Here is a 6,000-nt window from a genome sequence, read left to right on the forward strand (position 1 = left end):
TCCCACAGAGACACACACACACTCCTGTTTGCTGCATACCATCTTCACACACAAACAACACACTGTTGACGTGATTTCTATATAGTCCCAGACTAGCCAAGGTTTACCATAACTTCCCTTCCTGAAGTTTTTGCATGCATATTTCACTCATCAGTCCCTTCGTGACCCTTAACTTCCCTTTGTGAAGTTTATTCTTTGGAATACCAGATCTCCCATAAAGCCTGTCCCTTTGTGGCACAAAACACTGAACAAAATACAGTGGGGTTCCCCGAACCCTCTGGTAAAGGTCAGCACGCAACTACGGCTGCCTAATCGGAGATCACTCTGTGACCTTCCTTTGTCGACGTAATTCTCAAACAGCAAAAACAAATAGGCCTAACTTCCACTCGAGACCCCCGGTCTCCCTAAAACAATAAACATGTTGAACCAAAACAAGCTAGTATCACAAATCCTCCACATCGTCCAATCAACATTGTTTCACAGATCCTCCAGAAATGATCATAAACATAATCTTACCTCCTCCTGCGGGCTGTTCGTTCGTTTCCTCATCAGTCTCAGATCCTACAGTAAGCAACCTGGCCCAAAAGCAATTCAAGCCTGAGGACTTTCACAAAGGGAGATATCCACCCCCCCCCACCCCCCACCCCCCGTGCACGATCTCACCTCTTCCTGGTGGATCTGAGATAAGATGTTGAAGGCAGCTCTCAAAGGACCAAAAATGTTAGGATAATTTATTATTATACTTTCAATAACTCATTAAATAAATAGTCACACAGGAGAGGTAGATTTTCTTAATCCCAGGTTTAATCTTGCAAGATGGAGCAATGTTGAAATACAAGCATCAAAATGTTACATGACGCTAAATCCCAAGTCTGCTCACCGAGAGCCTAAAATAGCGTCTCTTTATATACCATAATTTCTGGACTACATAATGCACCTGTGTATAAGCTGCACATATTAAATATAAGATCCATCCATCCATCCATCCATCCATTTTCTTCCGCTTATCCGGGGTCGGGTCGCGGGGGTAGCAGCCTAAGTAGGGAGGCCCAGACTTCCCTCTCCCCAGCCACTTGGGCCAGCTCTTCCGGGGGAATCCCGAGGCGTTCCCAGGCCAGCCGAGAAACGTAGTCCCTCCAGCGTGTCCTGGGTCTTCCCCTGGGCCTCCTTCCGGTGGGACGTGTCCGGAACACCTCACCAGGGAGGCGTCCAGAAGGCATCCTAAACAGATGCCCAAGCCACCTCAACTGGCTCCTCTCGATGTGGAGAAGCAGCGGCTCTACTCCGAGTCCCTCCCAGATGATCGAGCTTCTCACCCTGTCTCTAAGGGAGAGCCCAGACACCCTGCGGAGAAAACTCATTTCGGCCGCTTGTATCCGAGATCTCATTCTTTCGGTCACAACCCAAAGCTCGTGACCATAGATGAGGGTGGGAACGTAGATCGATCGGTAAATTGAGAGCTTCGCCTTTTGACTCAGCTCTCTCTTCACCACGACAGACCTGTACAGCGCCCGCTTCACTGCAGACGCTGCACCTATCCGCCTATCGATCTCACGCTCCATTTTTCCCTCATTCGTGAACAAGACCCCAAGATACTTGAACTCCTCCACTTGGGGTAGGACCTCCTCCCTGACCCAGAGAGGGCACTCTACCCTTTTCCGGCTCAAGACCATGGCCTCGGATTTGGAGGAACTGATCTTCATCCCGGCCGCATCGCATTCGGCTGCGAACCGCTCCAGTGAAAGCTGTAGATCACGATCTGATGAAGCCAATAAGACCACATCATCTGCAAAAAGCAGAGACGCAATTCTGAGGCCACCAAAACGGATCCCCTCAACACCTTGGCTGCGCCTAGAAATTCTGTCCATAAAAGTTATGAACAGAATCGGTGACAAAGGGCAACCTTGGCGGAGTCCAACTCTCACCGGGAACAAGCCCGACTTACTGCCGACGATGCGGACCAGGCTCTGACACCGGTCATACAGGGACCTAACAGCCCGTATCAAAGGGCCTGGTACCCCATACTCCCAGAGTACCCCCCACAGGGCCCCCCGAGGGACGCGGTCGAAAGCCTTCTCCAAGTCCACAAAGCACATGTAGACTGGTTGGGCAAACTCCCACGCACCCTCCAGGACCCTGCTGAGAGTGTAGAGCTGGTCCAGTGTTCCACGGCCAGGACGAAAACCGCACTGTTCCTCCTGAATCCGAGGTTCGACTATCCGACGGACCCTCCTCTCCAGAACCCCCGAATAGACCTTACCAGGGAGGCTTAAGAGCGTGATTCCCCTGTAGTTGGAACACACTCTACGGTCCCCCTTTTTGAATAGGGGGACCACCACCCCGGTCTGCCAATCCAGGGGAACTTCCCCCGATGTCCACGCAACATTGCAGAGTCGCGTAAGCCAACACAACCCTACAACATCCAGAGCCTTAAGGAACTCTGGGCGGATCTCATCCACCCCTGGGGCCCTGCCACCGAGGAGCTTTTTAACCACCTCGGTGACCTCAGCACCAGAGATTGGAGGGCCCGACCCAGAGTCCCCAGGCTCCGCTTCCTCAGTGGAAGACGTGCCGGTGGGATTGAGGAGGTCTTCAAAGTATTCCGCCCACCGACCCACAACATCCCGAGTTGAGGTCAGCAGCAAACCACTCCCACTATAAACAGTGTTGGTGGCATACCGCTTCCCCCCCCTGAGACGCCGGATGGTGGACCAGAAACGTCTCGAAGCCGTGCGGAAGTCGTTCTCCATGGCCTCTCCGAACTCCTCCCATGCCCGAGTTTTTGCCTCAGCAACCACCCGAGCCGCATGTCGCTTGGACTGCCGGTACCCATCAGCTGCTTCCAGGGTCCCACAGGCCAAAAAGGCCCGATAGGACTCCTTCTTCAGCCTGACAGCATCCCTCACCGACGGTGTCCACCATCGGGTTCGAGGGTTGCCGCCCCGACAGGCACCGACAACCTTGCGGCCGCAGCTCTGGTAAGCCGCCTCGACAATAGAGGCACGAAACATGGTCCACTCAGACTCAATGTCCCCCACCTCCCTTGGAACATGTTCAAAGTTCTCCCGGAGGTGGGAGTTGAAACTCCGTCTCACAGGAGACTCTGCCAGACGTTCCCAGCAAACCCTCACAATACGTTTGGGCCTACCAGGTCTGACCGGCATCCTCCCCCACCATCGGAGCCAACTCACCACCAGGTAGTGATCAGTTGACAGCTCCGCCCCTCTCTTCACCCGAGTGTCCAAGACATGTGGCCGCAGATCAGATGAGACGATGACAAAGTCGATCATCGAACTGCGGCCTAGGGTGTCCTGGTGCCAAGAGCACATATGGACACCCTTATGCTTGAACAAGGTGTTCGTTATTGACAATCCATGACGAGCACAGAAGTCCAACAACAGAACACCACTCTGGTTCAGATCAGGGGGGCCGTTCCTCCCATCCACACCCCTCCAGGTCTCACTGTCATTGCCCACATGAGCATTGAAGTCCCCCAGCAGAACAAGGGAGTCTCCAGAAGGTGCACTTTCCAGTACCCCCTCTAAGGACTCCAGAAAGGGTGGATAATCTGAACTGCCGTTTGGTGCATAAGCACAAACGACAGTCAGAACCCGTCCCCCCACATGTAGGCGGAGAGAGGCCACCCTCTCATTCACGGGGGTGAACCCCAATACACAGGCACCAAGTTGGGGGGCAATTAGTACGCCCACACCTGCTCGGCGCCTCTCACCAGGGGCAACTCCAGAGTGGAAGAGTGTCCAGCCCCTCTCAAGGAAACTGGTTCCAGAGCCCGAGCCATGCGTAGAGGTGAGTCCGACTATTTCTAGCCGGAACCTCTCAGCCTCACACACCAGCTCAGGCTCCTTCTCCACCAGTGAGGTGACATTCCACGTCCCAATAGCCAGCTTCTGTAGCCGAGGATCAGACCGCCAGGGTCCCCGCCCTCGGCCACCACCCATCCCACATTGCACCCGACCCCTTTGGCCCCTCCCACAGGTGGTGAGCCCATGGGAAGGGGGACCCACGTCTCCTCTTCGGGCTGTGCCCGGCCGAGCTCCATGGGTAAAAGCCCGGCCACCAGGCGCTCGCCCACGTGCCCCACCTCCAGGCCTGGCTCCAGAGTGGGGCCCCGGTGACCCACGTCCGGGCAAGGGAACACTAGGTCCATTTGTGTTTTTCATCATAGGGGTGTGTTTGGGCTGCACTTTGTCTGGTCCCTCACCTAGGACCTGTCTGCCATGGGTGACCCTACTAGGGGCATAAAGCCCCTGACAGCATAGCTCCTAGGATCATTGGGACACTCAAACCCCTCCACCACGGTAAGGTGGCAGCCCAGGGAGGGGTAAATATAAGATAAATCATAATTTTGTACATGAATAAGACGCACCGGCTTAACAGCCGCAGGTATCCAGTGTACAATTAACGGAAGTGCCCAGCTCTATCTGTGCTGTACTTGTTGTAGTACTAAAATCAGCCACGCGTGCACAAAGTATGGCTTGTTTTTAACATACATGAAGCTGGAATGGTGATCCTAAGTATACTTGAAGCTTCAGTATTTAACTCATGGTAACAACCATTATACCTTAAAAATGAACAAAATACCAGTAAATATCTACCGGTAAGCATAATCACTGGACATAAAAGTGTCAAACACCTACGTAACTGAAATTATTAAAAAATTATATACCGGGAAATATTACCCAGAAGTCTTAACGAGGTCATGTGACTGGAAGTGAAATACCATAATACAGATAAAAGGTGGTAAATATTCATTAAATCACTGGTAGTACCACTGATTTTTATTGTTAAACAGTATTGATATCAGCTGCTGTTTTTAAATCTACCTTTACTTTCTAAATTATCTTATCTTAAATAAATATGACGGGATTTCTCTTCAGCGCTAATGAGCAGGGGAGGGAGTTGCTGACACAAAGTCGTCCTCGCCCAGATGGAAAGTCCTTAAGTTTCATAAATCTCAGACACCACGATGGCCCACCATTAAAATCTTCAATCTTGTTTTCGCTTTCAGTCAGATCTGCACGGTGGAATACCTCGGCCGTCTGCTCTCTGTGTTCACCCAGTCTTCCAGAATGGGTTCAAGTTTGGCCATCTGACTTTTTTTTCTCTGAAAGTTTTTTTTTTTTTTTTTTTTGTTTGTTTGTTTGTTCGAGGCCTCAAGGTTGACACCTGTGCAGTAACTGATCTGAAGAATCTGAAGAATTTAGTGCCTTTTTTTAAACCTTTGCTTACTGTAAACAGGAAGCCTCATTACTACACGTGTATCTTGGAGGATGGGTCAATGACAGCATCTCATTGGTCATTAAGGTTACACTTCTGGTCACATGATGACAGAGTAGGTGAAGTTATGGTAGTGAATTTTGAAACCATGTCCTAGAATCGTAGCACATCTGCGGGCATTCTGCCTGTGTTGCAAACACCTGTCCCAGTGAAGGGTGGGGTGCTGGGAGCCACGAGCGCCCAGCTTTCTCAAAGGTAAATCATAGACAGTGACAGGAAGTCTTTCAAAGTAAAATAAAAAAATATAAATTTTGGAAAGTATGAAAAAAATACATAAATAAGACACTTCTACATATAAACCGCGGAGTATAAAGTGTGAGACAATAGTAGCGGATTATACACCGACAGTTACGGTATTTTATCAGACAAAGGCAAGGTCAGACAACTCCTGCAGCACTCTGATCCAGACAAATCAACTCTTGAACACACACACGGTAATACACGGTAATACACGGTAATACACGGTAATACATGGTAATACGTGGTAATATGTGGTAATACACGGTAATACACGGTAATACACGGTAATACACGGTAATACATGGTAATACACGGTAATACATGGTAATACATGGTAATACACGGTAATACACGGTAATACACGGTAATACACGGTAATACATGGTAATACATGGTAATACACGGTAATACATGGTAATACGCGGTAATACGCGGTAATACGCGGTAATACGCGGTAATACG

General features: G+C 50.3%; 1 protein-coding gene across 1 annotated transcript in view; it reads left to right on the forward strand.

Moving 5' to 3' along the window:
* LOC119430848 (protein Shroom2) overlaps nt 1–6,000 on the forward strand; it is a gene marked incomplete at its 5' end in the record, with an annotated part of 33,034 nt that overhangs the window by 24,830 nt on the left and 2,204 nt on the right.

Source organism: Nematolebias whitei, chromosome 3, assembly GCF_014905685.2.
Source record: "Nematolebias whitei isolate Nwh7 chromosome 3, NemWhi1, whole genome shotgun sequence".
Classification (NCBI taxonomy): domain Eukaryota; kingdom Metazoa; phylum Chordata; class Actinopteri; order Cyprinodontiformes; family Rivulidae; genus Nematolebias; species Nematolebias whitei.